This window comes from Oenanthe melanoleuca, chromosome 2, assembly GCF_029582105.1.
Source record: "Oenanthe melanoleuca isolate GR-GAL-2019-014 chromosome 2, OMel1.0, whole genome shotgun sequence".
Taxonomy (NCBI): domain Eukaryota; kingdom Metazoa; phylum Chordata; class Aves; order Passeriformes; family Muscicapidae; genus Oenanthe; species Oenanthe melanoleuca.
The window spans coordinates 59,925,687-59,945,812 of NC_079335.1; the positions used below are offsets into that span (position 1 = coordinate 59,925,687).

The window sequence follows — 20,126 nt, forward strand, 5'->3', positions numbered from 1 at the left end:
GTAAGGAGAGCACTAACCCGCTGCATCTATGGTGAGTGATGGAACTTACTGTTCCATTTACAGTTCCATTTTAAAAATAGATGCTGGGCAAGTAAGCAATTAAAATTCAAGAAGGAAAACAGAAGTATCTGGCGGTTGTTCAGTAAGCCTAACTTGTATAAAAATGATCTGCACATAGCTGGTATAAGTATAAACAGTCAGCAGCATGAGATTATGAAAAACAATTCTTCCCTGGCAAGTGTAATTACTTTTAACAAAATGTAAAATCCACGTAGTGAAGAGAATACAGCACAAATATTCTCTCTGTAGGCTTGGTCATTCGGCTGTATGTGTAATAACCTCCCATAAAGCATCTGAACCATTGTCTTTAGACATATCAATGCAGACAGGTGCAAAACAGTCCAAATTCCAAGCTGGACATATGCTAGCTTGGGGCCCCAGTCAAACAAGCTCAGGAAGAGATTTGTTAGAGTGACCTGAATACCATGTGGTGACACCATTTCTAAATCAAAGCTGGTTCATGTCTGGTCAATGATCTCTGATGTGTCTTCACACACCAAGACACCTCCTAGCTCCCTGGCTTCTCCTCTGTGGCGTTGAGTCCACCAGGAGGAGCGATGAACAATAGCAGTCCCATGACTGTCTCACCATTATCCAGCACTTTCTGGGTTCCACCCCCACCCCCCGATTGTCTTCTGGGTAAATCACTCCCTGTCAATGGCCTGGCAGCAAAAGCACCATTGTTCCATCTAGTGGAGAGCTATTCAGTGTTGATGGCCTTTGATTTCTCTTTCCAAACATAGGCCTTGAGTCTGCCAGATAGGATTTTGCTGGTATGGTTATGCTGGCAAATCCTCCTAACATAAGCACAGTCTGTAGTCCCCGAAGATTTATTGTGGCCCAAGTAGTCCAGCTTACATTCAATCCTGTGAAAATAATAAGTGCAGACAACACCAAAGCCACTCAGAAAAGTCTGATATAAAATATATGCACTAATTTACAGCGAAGGTTGCAGTCGTAAATAGCATTTGGAGGAAAAGTAAATAACGACGTTCATAGCTTGGCACAGACGTGCTGCCAGTGTGTCACATCCTGATGGATTGGGGATATGTCTGTGTCAAACTATGAATTCCGTTTTTGCTTTCTGAATGCCACTTACAATTGCAACTGTCCGTGTGGATTATTGCATCTATTTTTATAGCCAAGGCTCTGTCTGGGAAGATATAACAGAGCAATCAACAACACTGACTGGTTCTATTTTGCTGGAACAATAGTGTTCCTGTGAGCTGGGCTCTTCCATCTTTATGAACTGGATGGGAGGGCTGGGGTCTGGGCTTCCCCTCATCTTGAACAACATGGCAACAGAGAGATAGAAATTTATTATGTGGGTCCATTTGTCAAATTGCAGTTTCCCTGCTAAAACCAAGACATGAGCAGTCAAGCCAAAGACTTGATAGTGATCATGGGGTCAGGTGGTAGGGCACTCCAGAGAGACAGCTCTGAAGAGCTGGGAAAGCTAGGAAGCCATAAGAGTGCAAACATGAAGACCGACCATGCAGCTGGGGCCACGCTCACCACCCACTGTCCAGGATGAGAGAGAAGCTCAAGTACTCTCTGCTACTCCTGTTTCTCTCCTTCCCCAGTAAATTAGTGCTCAGGCACTGCATTTTAGTCAGTCTGTACCACAAGCAACCTGAGAGTAGAGCTTCATATGGATGAAACATCTATTAGGTCATTCAGAGTAGTTGAAAGGAAGAGAGACTTTTACGATGAGGGCTGTGAAACACTGGAATGTGTCTTCCAGAGAGATAGTAGATGCCCCATCCATGGAAATGTTCAAGGTCTGTTTGGATGAGTAACCTGATCCAGCTGAAGATGTGCCTGCCCCTTTCAGGTGGTTTGGACTAGATGATCTTTAAAGACCCCTTCCAGCCCAAACTATTCTATGATTAGCAAAAGCAGAATTCTTTGTCTTCCTATATTATATATATAGGAAAGAAAATATTTTCCCCCTTATAGTCCTGCCACCTATGCCTTGATAATTGACCTTTCCTGGAGGAGTCCCTGCAGATACAGATCACAGACAGCTGAGGCACTGTGTTAGGGATGAAGGCAGTGGGGGCACTGCTGTCTGATGGGTGGTGTCTGCCACTGCATCTTCATCTGAGGGGACACACTGGCAGCCCAGGTCTGAGGAGCAGCACAGCAACCAGCCCCAGAAGTCTGCTGGGGGTTCAAAGTTTGTATCTTCTCGCTAAGGACTGATACCTCACCAAGGAGAGGGCTGTTTTTCACTTTGTTACCTTGAATTTTCTGCATCAGCCTGCTCTGGTTTCGTCCGTCCTGTCCTCAAGACTCCCATACAAGCGCCACTTCAGGTACCTACAGAACTCCAGTGTCTAACACCGCTCGCACAAGGCCTCGCCGCTTTACCAGGATTCCCTGCCGCTTCCAGTACAAACCAGAAATCCATCGGCAAAATGTTCTGAGGGCACAAAGCAAAACAAGCGCTGCTAGTTACAGAAATTATCCCAGGTGCTACTTGACTTCCAGGGGAAGCCGGTGACCGCGGGGCTGTACTGAAGGCACCGGGGATGTCGAGGGAGCTGCGCTGATGCCGCGGGGACGGCGCAAGGCGACAAGCGGCAGCCGAGGGGCAGAGGCAGCGGCGCAGGGGAGACTGAGGCTGTTCCAGGCATCCTCGAGGCGGGGAAGGACCCGCACGGCACTTTTCCCTTTAAACTTTTCGGGATAGCCGGGCTGGGGGCGGCGCGGGCAGGTGCAGCGCACCGCGGGCAGCGGGCTGGCGGCTCCCCGGCGGATCCCGCGGCGGAGCGGCGGCGGCCGGCTGGCGAACGGCGCGGTGCCGCCCGGCGATCCCGGCGGGTCCCGGCCCCGCTCCGCTCCCCGAGCCGCCGCAGCAGCGCCCTCTGGCGCCGGCGGGGCGCGGCGGGCGCGGATCGCGTGCGAGCGGGCGGCGCGGCTCGCCCCGTCCCTCGGCCGCCCGCCCGCCACCTGGATCACGAGGGACGCGGCCCGAGCATCCTCCCACCCCCGCGCCCTCCGGCCCGCTCGGCCGCTCGCTCCCGCACCTCCGCCCCGCGCCGCGGCCGCGGGCTGCCGCTCGCCCGGAGAAACTTTGCACCCCCGGGTCGCGGCTGGACCGTGGGGTAAGTCGCTGCATCCCGGCAGCTCGCGGCGGGCAGGAGAGGCTTCAGCCTCGGCAGTGCGGGGGAAGCGGGGGGCTGTGGCCGCGGCCGCCTCGCCCCTCGCTGTCCCCGGGGTGTCGGTGGTCCCTCCGCCCGTGTCGGCGGCGCCGGCACCGCAGCCGCGCAGGACGCGCCGCTCTTCCCGCCGGTGCCGGTGCCGGTCCGCAGCTCCCAGGCGAGATTCCCGGCGGTGCCGGTGCCGGCCGACCCTCGGATGGGTGATGCCCGAGCGGTGCTTCTCTATCTCGAGGGCTGAAACCGGGGCGGCGGAGGTCCCCGCCGCGGCACCTTGGCCACATCCTTTGCATTGACGCTCCGAGAGACCTTTCGAGGCGAAAACAAGTGAACTAAAGTTTCACATTGCCTCTTTCGAGCCCCAGGTGCACTTGCTTGGAACTGGACAGAGTGGGTTTGCCTTAGGGTCAGCTAGTACTTGACTTGGAAATAATTTTGAGGGTTTTATAACTTCTGCGCTTCGGATTCTAGTTGTGTTTCAGTTTGACATACCAAAGGGAGAAAAAGCAGCGAGGGAAAGGCTCTGGTGCTTTTTCTGACTTTGTGTTACTTTGTTTAGTAAGCAAGAATTTTGTACGTCTTGGGGTGAAGCTGTAGTTTTGCGTATTTTTTAAAGAATAATTTAAATAGCATAAAACCAAGTTATATCATGTAAAAAAACTTTTTCCTGAAGACAGACAAAAACAATGTTTGTGCGTCATATAGTGAGTTTCTAGGAGATGGACTATTTAACCAGGAAAAAAAAAGGAAAGAGAGAAAAGCCCTTCAGAAAAAAAAGCAAGAATATGCTTAACGTTCGGTTGTTGGAGGTTTCAAAAAGACAACCAGGACTGGATTTAAATAAAACTGAATGTTCTGGTTGGGTTCAGAAGTAGTCTGTGGAGAAGAATGTTGATGCACATATGTTTGTACTAGATAAAATAAAACAGTTCTCCTCTATGAACACATAGAAAATGTTACGATTCAGGGCTAAGACTAAAAAATTTTATTTAAGTGAGAGACTCAATGACTGACAAGATCTAATTCACCAGAAGGACACTTGGTTAATTTACAACCAAGAGCAAGATTTTGTTTCAGTGAGAAAAACCCACCTTATACTGTAGATATTAAGATCCAGAAAGAGTTTCCAGTTAAGGTTTCGATTGTGACTTTCACACTGTTGCTCCTGCCGGCATCCTCTGCCAGAGCACAGGCTGGGGCAGTCCTCACTCTGCACTGCCGCTTCCACCACGTCTCCGTGTCCCTATATGTTTGTGACAAGTGGCTTTTTCGCCATAGTTCACCATAAAAATGTGTTTGGGTGTTCTTCAGCAGCAAGGAGAAGATTAGGATTTTAGGGGTTGTGTTGGGCTGGTATGTAAACACCTCCAGCCCCCAGCCCTGGAAGCACAAAGCTACACAGTCTGTAGGGTTAAGGTGTACAGAGAGGAACTGTTTTGGGAAGAGTGGTGAGGAACAAACACTCATACGTGGAAAAGTCGGGTTGTCGTGGTTTCAGGATTTTCGTTTCAATTGAGCCACAGGAGGGGAGAGGTATGTTATTACCTCAGCCTCCCATCGATTCAGATTTCTTCTCAGGAATTGTAAGGAGGAAATGCATTTCTAGGCCCTGTTTGCGATGCGAGTGCTTACAAAAACCAGCCAGCCAGTCTAATATTGATTCATCGGTTTCAGCGCATAAACAGATTCAAACTCCAGCGAGGAGAATATAGTACTCAGAAATGATTTTTCTGTTAGATTTTCCTTTCTCTAGGTATATAAAAAATATAGTAAAGATGCTTTCAGAATCAGGAGCTGCCCATGTATAGTTTAACAAGACTAGAGAACTCAATGCAGCTTTTACTGTCGTGCCTTTAAGGGGTTTGATCCAATCTCAGACCCCACTGAAAGTGGGGGCTCTGCTATTGAATTATCAAAGTCCGGTGCCAAATTTTTCCTTAATATTCCTGGTAATTACTGCTGACTCATGCTGACATGTGAGTTCAATTAGCCCCAACTGGAATGTAAAGGATGTGGGAGTGTCTCTTTGTGCCCAGAGACAGCTAGGACAAAGCAGATTTTGGAGGAAAATTCAAGGATTCGCCAAGTTTGGGTAGGAAGTGTCAGCCAGGGCTTTTTTTTTATAGTAATGTTCGAATAACCATTAAAGTTGAAGCTCAGGAAGGGGATATTGGATAACATGGACTTGTCTTCACTATGGAATAACTGTAGTCCTCAGTCAGACATTGATTCTAATTTGAGTCATGTCCACACACACAAACTCGTTGCTGAAGAGTGTTGATGTTTTCAATTTGAGTTGGCTTATCCATGAAGAATAAGCTATAGCTCAGATAACCACAATTCATCAGCTGTTAACCCAATCTGCCTGAGTGGCACGAGTGGGATTTTGCTCAATGCTTTCTGTTCCCACTTGAAGGGGTTACCTGGAGAGCAGGAAGCTCCCTGGTACAGGCATGGTTTGGTAGGCAAAGGGATATTTGCCAGTGTGAACCTTCCCACACAATTGCTGCCTAGCTGCCATGTTTGTGACAGGTCACTGGTGGTGGACACTGTCACCACATGGCCATGGCAAAGTGGGACAGGAGGACTCTGCAGCAGTCCAGTGCTTTCTGGTGCTCAGAACTGAGCACTGCTGCAACAAGGTGTGAGGAACAAACAAATGTCTTTGCCCCAGAAATTAATTTCCTGTCAGTTACCAGCTGGTGCAAAAGGTCACTTATGTATCAGAGGTACATGCTAATATACATACACACATACACATACACATACACATACACATACACATACACATACACATACACATATACATATACATATACATATACATATACATATACATATACATATACATATACAGACATACTTGGCTAGAAGAAGCAGGAGCTACTGCTTTTGAGAGGAGTAGTTTCATTGTTGGCCCTCTATGCAAATTGCCACTAGGAAACTGCAGGTCAAAATTTCTACAAGTATTTTGTAATAAAAAAGAAGCAAAGCAAAGAAGGTGGACACGATGGCAAATATACAGCCTAGTGTGTACCAGTTAGGCCTTTTTTTCAAGAGGAAAGTGACTCTTCAGGGTCTGTATGAAGAAGGAAAATTTCAAGGTGCCTTGCAAGGAATTTGACTGAGAGTCAGGAAGCAGATGAACATCCTGAGATGGAAATGCTTTAGGATTATGTCTCTGTCTGTCCAGAACTCACACAGAGCTGTTCACAGTCATGTTGGATTTAATTCAACTTACCTTCAGAATCTTGAACTTTGAGATTTCAATAGCAAGTCCTATCTGAGTGGTACTGCTGTCAGCATATCAAATACGTCATAGGTAACTACAAAACTCAAGTTGATGGATTTACAGGGTTGCACAGGTAAGGTGGAAAAAATTATGCCAGCATAATGTCAACTAAATGCACCCCAAATAGCTATAAAACCCTAAGGTTTTGTGTGCCAGTGTGTGATACAACCATTTCAGCATAGACCAGGTGAAGCTGTTCACTCAGGTGCAACCCTCAGGTTCACATGTGTGCAGTTACAATCACAAGAGACCCAGTGTATCTCTTTTACCTCTTTGAAACCTTACTCTGAATCTCATCCTTTCCCTCTGAAAGGTTTCTTCTGGTGTGCAGGATGGCTGTGTAAAATTGTGCAAGGTGGCAGTGCTTAGCTATCTATGTCAGTGGAAGGTCTCCAGTATGAGCATTTGTGAACAAAGCATTTAGTCTGTACCCAGGAACTTGTCACATGAGGGTTGGACCATACTGTCTAGGCTGTTGAATTAAGGCTGCATCTGCAGGCAACACAAATAGTTTGCATGATGCAACCCATATGAAGCTAGGGCTGCAAAACATGGTGTTTGCAATGGTGTTTGTTCTGTGTCTGCAGTGCTGCCTGCTGCACCAGAGCTATTGCTCTGTATTCAACAGCAATATCTGTGCATGCACTAAATAAGTTAGATATTCTTTAACTATATTAGTATTGATGCTGAATTGTTCATTTCAGCATGTTTAGCTTGCTGAAAACATGTGCTCACATAAAATCAAGTTTTGCCATTTCTCAGGACTGTAGAAACTGACTATTAGAGGGTTTCTCTCACTTTTGTAATGTTTCAGCTGAAACAGAGTGAAGTTGAATGCATGGCAGTTTTGGGGTCACTGTCTTTCTTTCCTGGTTGCTCTTTGCTACATCTGGTAGTGTACAGATCTCTGGGAGTCATGATGCTAAATAATCTCTTGAACTTATTTCTTCACTGAAACTTCAAATGTTATGTTCTCACTTTACACTCAGGGCAGCATTGTTTGGAAAGCAGCTCTTCTTGGCCTTGTTGTGTCTCACAGGGATTTGCTTCTCCAAAATGTGTTTTTCTGATATCTGAGAACTCCTAGTGCACTTGTCAGATTGAGTCTCCCTCTTCTTATCCTAAAATGAGGAATCATTCCTCAAACATTGTGGTTTCTTCTTATTCCAGGCCATTTATAGAGAAGCAAAATTTGATGAGGCTGTTTTGTGGCCAAGGAGTATAGGCATTAGAAATTTTGGAGGGGTATACTGAGAGGATTACTGTTCAGGTTGGTATTCCACACGATCTGTCAGATTGTTCCCTATTTCATGAATGTCTCAAATGAAGGGCTAGAGCATGTGGGCATTCAGCCTGCAGAGGTCACCAAACAGGTTTCAGGCACTCTGGAAGATAAAAGTTAAATTCAGAGTGATTTTTGACAGCCACAAACTCCAGAGAACCAACCAGGATATGAGTCTATGAGGTTTAGTGCAAAGGTTTATCTTAAATCAGTAATAAATCATGCACTCAAATATAGCATAGGGAATGGCTAAGGAGAAAAGGATGTGGAAATGTGGTGGTTCACAAACTAAACATGAGTCAGTAGCATTGCACTGTTGTAAAAATGGTGTGTTAGAAATGGTTTTCCTGGGGTCCATCAACCTTTTTGTCCTGCTTAGGTAGGTCCTCAGCTAGAGTATTGCACTTATTTGGGAGCAGGGTACTTGAAAAAAAAATTGCAGATAGAATTAAGAGTCCAGAGGATTATCAGATGTGTAAAAACATCGCTTATAAGTAAAGATTCAAATAATTATTTGGTCTAGAGACAAGAAAAATAAAATAAAGAAAAATAAAATAAAGAAAAATGAAGAAAAATAAAGAGAAATAACTTTAAAATAATCAGAAATATAGGATTAGCTGCAAAGTTAATTGAATTTAAACTGTAATTTAGTTTATTTTCACTTAGGGCCAGAAATTATGATAGAATACTGTGTGTTGTAGTAAGGAAAATGTTTAACATGCTTAGAAAAAAAATTGTGATTTTAGTGGTAGTTAAGTGCTGGAATAAAATCTCTGGGGTACTCATAGAAACTGAACTTCTTCAGTATATGCATCACTGGGGAGTGGTTTAACAGCTGTGTTGTTACAGCTATGATGGCCTAAGCATGTAAAAGACTAGAAAGATGTGGCACTTTTTTATTAAATCAATTGATTTAGCTAGAAAAAACAGACAAGTCTTTCATGCTCACAAGCCATTTCTCAGATATGCAACCTCTGAATGGTTTTGGTACAGCTGCTTCTGTATGAAGCAGGGAATGATGTTCTGTACAGTCTCTTGAGGGTCTTTTCAGTCCCATTTGCAATGATTAACAAAATCTTTCTGTCTTGGGGTAGACGGGTGTTAAGGGACTGGGGAGGAGAGGCAGGCTATAAAAGCAGATGAAAGAGCTCTCTCCTACCCTGTAATTGGGGAGATTCCCTGTGATTTTCACTCCATGAAAAATGCCTGTTTATTACTTTTCAGGAGTGGATGAGAATCAGTAAATCTTGCACTAGCTTCTCTGTAAGTGTCAGGTGGTTTTGGATAGCAGCAAATGCTTTATGACTAGTGATACTGTGATAGGATGTGATGTGATAAAGTCTTTGCTTTTTCACCTTAAAAATCCTGGGAGTTTTGAAGGCCCATTTATTGCCCTAATTATATAAAATGGAATACTTGTGGTCATGACATGTTAATGAAAATTAATATTTTAAAATCTAAAAAAAAAAAAGTCAAAATTTAAAAGATCATATAGAAAAAATACTGCTAGGATTATTAATGACTTAATTTTTATATATTGACTACTTTAGAGTAGTAACAAATATAATTACTATTAGAAGAGAGTAGTACTGCAGATAACTTGAAAATGTATTTAAACTTTTTTTTTGTTGGTGGACACATGTCTCTAAAACAGTAAAATATTTACAAATAAAAGTTCCAGAAGTTGTCAAATAAAAAAATTAAAAAGGTAAGTATATCCACAGATCTCAAACTCATAATGGGAATATTTTTCTTACAAAGGAGAAATTTGTGCTTCTGGAGAGGAAAACACAGAATCATAGATGACAGAGTGGTTTGAGTTGGAAGGGATGTTAAAGATTCTAATTCTTATTCCATTGCCAAGGGCAGGGACACCTTCAACTATGTCAGGTTGCTCCAGGCCCCATTCAACCTGGACCTGAGCACCTCCAGGAATGAGGCATCTATACCTTCTCCAGGTGGCTTGTACCAGTGTCTCAGCACCCTCACTGTAAAGAATTTCTTCTCAACAATTCATCTAAATCTGCCTTCACTTTGAAATCATTACCCCTTGTCTTATGCCTACACTCCCTTGTGAAAATTCCCTCTCCAGGTTTCTTGTAGCCCTCTCTAGGTACTGGAAGGCTCTTGTAAGGTCTCCCTGGAGCCAAGTGCTTCTCCCCAGGGCTGTCCTCAATCCATTCCCTGCCCAGCCCTTGCTTGGGGCTGCCTGAGCCTCATGCAGGACCTTGCACTTGGCCTTCTTGAGCTTTATGAAGTTTGCATGGGCCTTATATATTTGTAATTAAGGACCTGCACTGTATTTTAGTGCTTATCCAAACTAAGGTATGGAGTAGTGCCTTGTCAGCACAGCAGACAAAACTAGACAGCCTTTCAATCACTATAACTTGCTTGGCTGTATTTATAGTAAAACTTAGCTACATCAGGTTTTATTTTTAGTTTTGTTTTCAGATTCAGTATCTGAAAGAACAGGAACTTTTGAGTTTCCATTCTGATTTTCACATACTTCATTAAACTGAAGACTTGCAGGAATTGAGCAAACGCTTGACAACTCACACAGCAGCCTGGCTCTTAGTGTGTGTTTCCAATCTGCTTCTTTCAAATTAAGTGTTTTTTTACAACACTGGAACAAACATTTTAAAACACTGAACTGCAATGGTAATAATAATAATAATAATAATAATAATAATAATAATAATAATAATAATAATAATAATAACAACAACAACAATAACAATGTCAATTTAAGCATCAAGCTAACATAACTTTCAGAGTTCCAGGAGAAAATACTTTGTGCTTGATTTCAATTTTTCCTGTATATTCCTGTTTTCCATCTCAAGCTTTGAGAAAAAGACCTTTTTTTATTCCCCTCCCTGAAAGTTTTTGTTCTGTTTTTGTTTGTCTGTTTGTTTGTTTTTTTGTTTTTTGGGGTTTTTTAACCTCTGGATCTTCAGATACCTAAGCTCTGCTGAACCTCTGTTATGGGGCTCTTGTAAGTTCATTCTCAGTTGCTCTTTTTCTTCCACTGAATAACTGAGTAGGAACAACACAGAAGAGCAAAGCCTGGGGAAGAACAGGATTGCATCTTCTCAATAAGCTGATTTTACATCTAGGTGTATTACTGGTTTTCCTGCCTGCCTTCCTGGTCCTACATACCTTTAATAACTTTTAGAGCAGTCTCAATTTTGTTGGTCTTATATCCACATCTCTTTTGCTCCTTTTCTTTGGGAGAATGCTGTCCTGGTGTCACACAGGCTCCTCTGAGGACAGGATGTGTCTCTTACAAAAGGTGGCCACTTTTGTCTCTTTCCACACTGTCTTTAGTGTTGCAGAAAAAAAATGCAACTATATTATACCAATGAATTATATATGATCTATATATATATATATATATATATATATTCAAAATATATGAGCTGTCACATATTTTACCCCTGTTCTGCATCGGACTGCAACTAAAATATTCTAAGGAGTCTTTTGTAGGAAAAAAGAGAGAAATCAGGGCAATGAGAGTACAGTTATTGTGTAGGACAGACTTTTTTGCAATTCTTGGAATTAGATCTTGGCTCACTTGCAGAAGACCATTCACCATCTTACTGGCTACTGTGGAGAGTCTCCCTGAATTTGATAAGCAATTCTCTTCTGATGATTTAAGTTCCATTTTGGCTTTACAGAATAAAAGTCCTAGAAATGATTGTCCTATCTCATCTATTTGATCCTCTAACCTATCTGTAGCCTCCCTTTGTGTGACTCAGTCCCATCACACTGTTTGCATTTACTCCAAAACTGCACCCCTGTGATGGGTTGAGCCTGGGTGGATGCCAGGCACCCACCAAAAGCACTCTGTCACTGCTTTCCTCAATTGGACAGAGGAGAGAAAGCATAACAAAAGGCTCATGGGTGAGGACAGCAAGAGATTACTCACTGATTATCGTCACAGGCAAAACACACTCAGCTTGGGGAAATTAATTTATTACAAATCAAAATCAGAGCAGGATATTGAGAAGTAAAACAAATATTAAAAACATTTTACCCTCACCTCTCCCCTCTTTCCAGCTGTACCTCCTGCCTCACAGTAGTGCAGGGGAATTGTGGTCAGCTCATCACACGCTTCTCCCACTGCTCAGAGAGAGGAGTCCTTCCTCTGCTCCAAGGTGGGGCTCTTCCCACAGGAGACAGCTCTTCACAAATTCTCCAGCCTGAATCTTTCCCACAGGCCGCAGTTCTTCACAAACTGATCCAGTGTGGGTCCCTTCCCACAGAATGCAGTCCTTCAGGAACAGGTTGCTACAGCATGGATCCCCCATGGATCAAACTATGGGGGACAGTCACTGGGCACACTCTCTCCATAGGTCTGCAGGTCCCTACCAGGAGCCAGCTCCAACACAGGCTTCCCACAGGGTCACAGCCTCCTGTCAGGCATGCACTTGCTCTGGTGTGCCTTCCCCACATGCTGCAGGTGGATCTCTGCATCCCTGTGGATCTCCATGGGCTGCAGGGGCACAGCTGCCTCACCATGGGCTGCACCACAGGCTGCAGGAGAAGCTCAGCTCTGGCACCTGAAACACCTCCTCCCACCTCTTCACTGACCTTGGTGTCTGCAGAGCTGCTCCTCTCACATGTTCTTACTCCTCTCTTCTCTGAGTGCAATTTATTCTGCACAGTACCTTTTTTCTTTCTTCTTAAATATGTTATCACAGAGACACTGCTGCCATCTCTGATTGGCTTTGCCTTAGCATGTGCTGGGCCCACTTTGGAGCAGCCTGGCACTGGCTCTGTTGGACATGGGAGAAGCTTCCAGCATCTCCTCACAGAAGCCACTCCCATAGCCCCTCTGACACCAAAACCTGTCCACACAAACTCACTACAACCACACTCCTAGTCTACCCTTGTGGATGGATGCAGGATTATAGATAGTCTTATCAAAGATCCTTGTTCTAGTATTTCAAAGACACAGTTGAAGTGTGATGAAATAGCAAGCAGGGTATTAAAACATAGGTGGTTGGGAGAATAACTCCAGGAATGGCAGTGAACTCACAAGGGGGTTTGGAGGACCAGTCTTTAATTATATTTGTAATCTGTGGCAAGTTCCATGACTCCAAGTGGCATGTCTGATTTACTCCATCACAGTGGTGTGTGGGTGCTGCAGCATACACCACCTGATGGTGCAACAGGGAGTGGGGCATGAGGATAAAACAACCCAATAGGCAGTCAGTGCACAGCCACTTGTGTCTCGTGAAAATAGCATGACACAATTAATTCAAAGGGATATTGTTATCTTCTTTTATCTAAGGATGTTTATCCTTCACTTAAAATTGCTAATGAACTGCATAATCTTGAATAACTAATTAGCTCTAGAAGCCTTATCCTGCCAGCACAGAGCTAAATCTGGGCAGAACCTGTCTGAGAAATTATATATACAGTTAACAAGCATGCTTGAGTTGTTCTCTGTATTGAGGTCTGTGTAGCCAGCATAAAGCTGCTCCCTAAACTTGGACCTAGCTGTAGGTAGAAGACAGCTGAGCTGAGATCTTTCAACACTACTCATTCATGGCAGAAATATTTCATTGATCTATCTTACTGGCTTTAGTCAGATTTGCTATGAAAATGATGCTTATGCCTTCACACTGTCTGCTTTTCTTATGACCTGTTCGTCAGGTTCCAGCAAACAGAACAGAGGGACAGAGATCTCAAAGATATTACGTTCCTGAGAGTTTAAAAGTGAAACATGCTACACTAATGTCCCAACCAAGGGAAAGATTGCCATGCAAGATTGAGTGTCTTGTTAGTCATCAAATAATCCATGTGGTTCAGACAATATCCTAAATGCCCCAGCTACAGAAAAACTTTTCATTGCTGCTCAGCCTTCCTGTGAGAAGTCCAGCTACTGTATCAACCTTATATTTTCCTCAGAAGATCTGTGGTATAGACAGTGGAGGACAAAAGTGAAGCCTGGTAGAAAGAGATACCACTCTACTAACTACAAAGTATTGTAGCAGACATATGCCCAATATTAATTTTTTGGTTTTTTTTTGTATGTGCTACCATGTGTGTCCTTCCTCAAGTGACAGAGTGCATGTTAGAAGTTCCAAAAACAGCTGCATCTAAGCTTTTTTAAGAAGTTATTTATTTACATCCTCAAAGCTCAAAAGAAGTGTCCTTGAACTTAATTTCAGGCTTTCTTATATAAACATATAAAGAAAGAGAGGCTGATGAGACAATTTAGTCCCCTGATGAACTTGTTTGTGAGGGAAAAATAATGATTGAAATTATTGTTCTGCTAAAGAAAAGTACAGCTACATATCCATCCTGTAGCAAAGGGCTGCTCTCTTTTAAAGCCAAGCACTTGCAAATTAGGAAACCCAGGAGTAAACACAAATTCATAAAACATTCAGACTGAAAAAAGACCTCTAAGAACATCAAGTCCAGCTGTTAAATTCCTCACTTGTGTGGACAGGCACTAAACTCATACTAATCTCATACTAAAATAGAAGTTGTGTATTTTGTTTCTATTATTGTCGTTCACCTCATAGTCCCAGCTCTGTCCTACGCACTGTTCAAATCCTGTGCAAAAAAAAAAAAAAAAGCTATTAATTTTGTCACAGACTGTTCAGTGATAATTGTGACTTTAGTATTTAAGTACATCAAATCCACCACTGAATTAATCTTTATTGTACTGCTGAGACATATGGGCTTAATAGAAGTGATAAATCTGAAATACTTATTCTCATTTGCTCGGTGCCAGGCGCTCAGAAGATGATTTTGAGAGGATGCAGCCTCTGGTGCATGCTCCAAAGCTCAGTGCTGGCTGCCTCCAGCTGCAGTACCAAGGGCTCATGTCTTTTAGAGCAGACCAAGGCTCCCAGGAAGAGAGGGCTGGTGCCTCTGGTGTCCCAGGCTGCAGTGGCATGCCTGGCATCCTGCAGCCATAATTCCTACAGCCCTGAGAAGCCCTGATTTCTTCCCTCTGCTCTCCAAGTGGGACAGGAGTCTGGCTCCCAGCCCTTCTCATAAGGCAGGCAGTGAAGGCAAAGGAGCCCACAACAGACCTGGAACAGAAATTGCAGTAGGGAGGTGCTGGCCACCTTGTTTCTGGCAAACCCCCCAAATTTTCAATGGTTTGAATTCCTAATGATAATACAAAAGCAGTGCTCCCAGATGGTCCTTTTCCGGGGTGTTTTGGAGCACAGCATCTCTCTGCAGGTCTTAGGGGTGCTGAGAGTCAGGACCACAAGCCTTCTGCTTCTGCTCCCTCCCTGCCTTGTCCCAGTCTGCTTCAGCCCCTGCCATGGCTGACTCCTTGTTCCCATGCCTTGTATTTGGATTCCTTTGTTGCACCAGGATGGGGAGGGACAGCGAGAGGGAAGGTCTAGTGCTGCCTTTGCTGCTCAAAGGGGAGAGCATGGGGATACATATGCACAGTGCAGATGCCTGTAGGAGGAATGAAGGGGATGGATGACGTGTGCTCAGCTCAGGCAGAAGCTGTAAAGAGCTGCCAGACTACAACAAGTCTCCCCAGAACACGCAAGCTGGGTTTTTTTTTTCCAGAAGCTCCAAACATAGCCAAATTTGTACACATTTTCTTCAAAGGAAATTAAAGAGAGATTTTTATGTGTTTTTGTCAGACAACATATGATCCCTGGTATTTGTAGAACACCGTTTCTAAATCAAGCATTAAATACTTTTTTTTAGTCTTCTAAAAACTCCTCGTGTTTGAGATTTAGCCCTCTGCTCTTTCACTGGAGAAATAATTGAGGCAGAAAAGGAAATTTTAGGGCCAGAAAGAGCCCTGTGGTCTTACTTCAGTCTCATGTATAACTGGACCATCATATATCCTTCAACAAATTCTTACCACACGGGTCCATTAGTTTTGCTAAAAAGATTTTGATGAAAAAAATGCTCAGTGATGGAAAACCCTCTACAGGCTTTGGTAAATTATTTTGATAGTCATTTAATTGTTATTTGGATTTAATTAGCTTCAAGTTCAGTAAATTGGATCTTGCTAGAAATGTTTGTTTCTTGTCACGAAATGTTTGTTTCCTACGTAATGTAGTTACTTATTGTACGGAAGTTCTCTGTTGCTGTTCTTCATGATAACCCAAACAGTTTGAGCTCCTGCACTCTGACTGTGGGGCTCAGTTTCACAACTCTTATTAGTTCTTTGGTTTTTCCTTTTTTTTTCTTTTTTTTTTTTTAATGGGACTTCTTCTGCTAGAAACATGGTGTTTACAAGTATTTATCCAAAACTGTTACCACATTTTCTTCAAAGATGTGACCATTCATTAGAAGCAGAAGACTTGGCACAAACGTGCTAATCACAATTAATTTAGTGAGAGCAGGCAGGTAGGTTTCTGTCCTGTTGATGAGCCATTATGACTGGAAGTCTTTGTCCAGAGTTGACCCTGCCAAGGTGGAAACACATAATCCTGAGAAAAGCCAAGCCTCTCTCCAGCCCCCATCCCTTCTTGCTTTGCTGGTGGAACTGCACCCGGTGCAGTGGCGTGGTAGGGATGAGCACACTCACATCCTTCTCACTCCCAGGCTGCCTCTCCAATAACTGTGCCACTTTGAAGCTGTGGTCTGCACAGCCCTCTCTTGTAGTTCAGGCATTGAATGCATGGTATGTGATTACATTTGGGCAGGAAATGATTCATAAAATTTAGTGAAAGGAGAGATCATTGGATAATGTAATCTGAACTCCTATTGCTACCAAAGATTTTTTTTTCTGAGTATGCCTGCATTTAACTCAACTCTTTCTATTTAATTTAAGTATAACTTCTTTTAGGGTAAAGTGCATATTACAAAAAGGCATCTAACAGTGGTTTCAAGACAGCAGGATGCATTAAATCCTTTGTACCTTGTTCCAGTGTTTAAATGCTCGTGCTGTTACAGATTAATGCCTTATTTCTTATTTGGATGTATCTTACTTCAGCTTCACTTTCTAAGTGCTTGCTGTGATTCAGATTAAAATAATTCAGTACTCCTATCTTCCCCTGGAAGTACTTTACTTAAGTCACCTAAATATTTTTTGCTATGTAAAGAAATTTCTTCAGCCTGCAAGTATTTATTTTTGCTTCTTTCCTCACTCTTACCAGTTTCTAACATTACTTGAGAAACACTTACATGCAAACTATACACACTGTTCCAGGATCAGTCTTATCATGTCTTTAAACAGATTTAAAACCACTTCACTTAGGTTAGCATCTGTTTTAGCTGCCTTTGCAGCAGCTCCTCCCTGGCAGCTTAAACTGTGGATTGTATTCATTTTTCACTTTGATCCCTAATTCCTTTCAAGAATCACTCACATTTCAGGATGCAATCCCTATTCATTACCAATGACGTGCAATCCCTATTCTGAGATGCAAGTATTTGCATTTGGCTGTATTAAAATACATTGTGAATAAAGAGAAACAGCCTACTGGGCACTCCAGATTGCTCTGTTTCACTGTATCTTCAGCATTATTTATCAATCTTCTACATTTTTATAGCTTTGTAAATATTATTGCCAATGAGTTTGTATAGCACCTTGACATCTGTAAGGTCTTTATAAAACTTTTTCTATTTAGCAGTGATTTCTCTACAATTACTTTTCTTTTTAATCTATCACTTGACAGATTATTTACTTGTGGAAACTGCACTGTAATGCTTTGTTGGGGCTTTTTAAAAGCAGAATCTTGTGCTGCTAACTTAAGCTACCAACTAATACAAGTGAACTCCTCTGTCAGCTAGAAGTGATAACTTCTCAGTGGGCAAGTTTCACTCCAAAGAGCATGATATGCCATAGAATTCTGCTAGGTGATGTAATTAATTTTTTTTTATCAGCTTTTCTTGTATTTTTCTTGGGATGGATGTCAGTCTTGCCATCCAGTGGATAGCTGGATCATTATGTTTCCCTTCTCTGAATATTCTCGTATAACAGCTGTCGTATAACTGTCGTATACTGTCGTATAACTCCTTTGGTGTTCCCCAGTGTTCAGAGATTCATTGTGACTTAATGTCAGGACTGATTACAAGCATCTGACAGAAGCAAATTATTATGGTTCACATCTACCCTTTTCTGGCAATTCTGATCCTTTCAGTCCCAGCTTTCCTCCTCCTGAAGTTCCTCAAGCTTGTAAGTCCCCTTTCCTTATGCTGGAGTGGTGGGAGATTGCTCCTTTTGGTTTGTTTTCCTCCTATCTCAAACACATAGAGAGAATGTGAGGGCTCAAGCACTACAGGGAGAAAGCAGAGAGCAGAACTGTTCTGAGCAGCTGAGTGTTGTCCATCCAAGTCCTTCCTGTTTGGCATGCCCATGAGATGGGTGGGCTGGCAGGGAAGGAGCCCCCAGCCTCCTGCAGTGGTGGAGATGGGCTGTTCTCTCCTAGGGGTGGAGAGAAGAGCTCACAGGTGATCAGAGGGAAATACAGTCCAGGTAGGACTGTGAATACCTGCTCTTCTCCAGTTTTTAAAATAGATGTTTTTGTGGTTTATGGATCTGTGCAGCTCAACAAATTCAAGTGCTGTTTTCTGACATATTTTTAAGACTATTAGCCATGAACTTTCCGACTGTGTTTATTGCTGTCCATGCATTCTCAGTCTCATTTTAACCATGCCACTACTGGCATTGGTGGTAGTGGCAGAAACACCTCTTGGCTGTATGTGTATCTAGGACATTGGTGTTCAATTTCTGGGGCAGGGTTCATACCATCTTGCTGGGGTAACCCTTTGTTCTAACTCTGTAGAAAGTTCCTGTAGAAAGCCTGAAGAGTGCATGGCTAATTCTTGTTTGATGGGGGTGCATGATTCTCCTTCTTTTCAGAGACTAGAAATAAATTTGTTGAGCACTTCTACCTTTTATGCAGTTCTAACATAAAGCCATCTCCATCTAATTAGAACTGTACACAATTTTTAGAAATATTTTCTTCATAAATATTCTTCTCAATGGCACGCTATCTTTTGTCTTTAGCACAGTGATTTGTGAATTTTCCTTTGGGCCTTTATCTTTCCTAACTAGCGTTTTGCACTCCATAAATTCTAGCTTATATTGTTTGCTGTTTATTTCCTGGTTTTCAGTTTGAATACTGAGATCTTTTTAGTTATTTCTATTTGCTGTCACATATTAATCAACTGATCCAGAATGGGTTTTGAAACAAAGTCGCCCTTTTAGGAAATTGAATGAACTCAACTTTCAGTTTTCAGTTGAATTATGTTGTTCAAGCCTTTCTCCTCCTTCTAACTTTGCTCATGAAGGCAAGAGAAGGGAAGTCTAGCATGTGACACTGTTTTGAAACATGAACTATGAGTCATACATTCATATTATGGACAGGAAGGACTCAGAACATGAAAGTATTACAATACTGTATTAGGTTTGCATGGCAAGGATTTGGTAGTGGGGGTCTACAGGGGTGACTTCTGTGAGAAGCAGCTGGAAGCTTTCCTGTGTCCAGTAGTTCCATGATAAAACTGCTGCTGGCCAGGGCTGAGTTCATGGAGAGAGGACCCCACACTGGAGCAGAGTCCTGGCAAGCCCTGTGACACATGGAGAGAAGATCCCACACAGGAGCAGGTTTGCTGGCAGGACTTGTGATCCCAAGGGGCATCCAAGCTGGAGCAGCCTGTTCCTGAAGGGTTGGGCCCTGTGGAAGGGACCCTTGCTGGGGCAGTGTGTGAAGAACTGCAGCCCGTGGGAAGAACTCGTGTTGGAGATGCTCGTGGGAGAGTGTGAGGAGTCCTCTCCCCGAGGGGAAGGAGTGGCAGAGACAGTGTGGGATGAGCTGACCACAGCCTCCACTCCCCATCCCCTTGTGCTGCTGCAGGAGAGGCAGAGAAAATGCAGTGAAGTTGAGCCCTGTCATAAGGGTGCGGGGAAGGTATTTTTGAGATTTGAGTTTATTTCTCATTACCCTGCTCTGATTTGATTGGTCATAAATTAAACTAATGTCCCTGAGTTCAGTCTGTTTTGTTCATGAGAGCAAGTGGTGAGTGATCTCTCCCTTCCCTTATCTCAACCCATGAGCCTTCTGTTACATTTTCTCTCCCTTGTCTTGCTGAGGAGAGTGGTAGAGTGGGTTTGGTGGGTACCTGGTATCCAGACAGTGTCAATCCATCACAAATACAAAGAAAATACTTTTTAATGTAAGGTATCAGAAGAAATTGCAGTTCTTTTGGCATCTCCACACCATATTAGCTTCCAGCTGAAGGAGGAAACCTGTGAGGGTAGATGTAATCTTAAAAACTGGCAGACTGTTAAAAAAAAAAAAAGAACTTGCAGATTAAACCAACTTAACAAGGACTTTGAAGGTGGCAAGAAGGCTTTGTCTAAGCAAAGTCTGTGGCATAATCTTAT

The 20,126-nt window shown here is 43.2% G+C and overlaps 1 protein-coding gene across 1 annotated transcript in view; it reads left to right on the plus strand.

Moving 5' to 3' along the window:
* Positions 1 to 3,038: 3,038 nt before the first annotated feature.
* The window catches only part of AHRR (aryl hydrocarbon receptor repressor), an 86,919-nt gene continuing 69,831 nt past the window's right edge, over positions 3,039 to 20,126 (plus strand). Inside the window, exon 1 of the mRNA XM_056485600.1 lies at positions 3,039 to 3,170. The gene's annotated coding sequence lies outside the window, so the exon portion shown is untranslated. The remainder of the gene's footprint in view (positions 3,171 to 20,126) is intronic.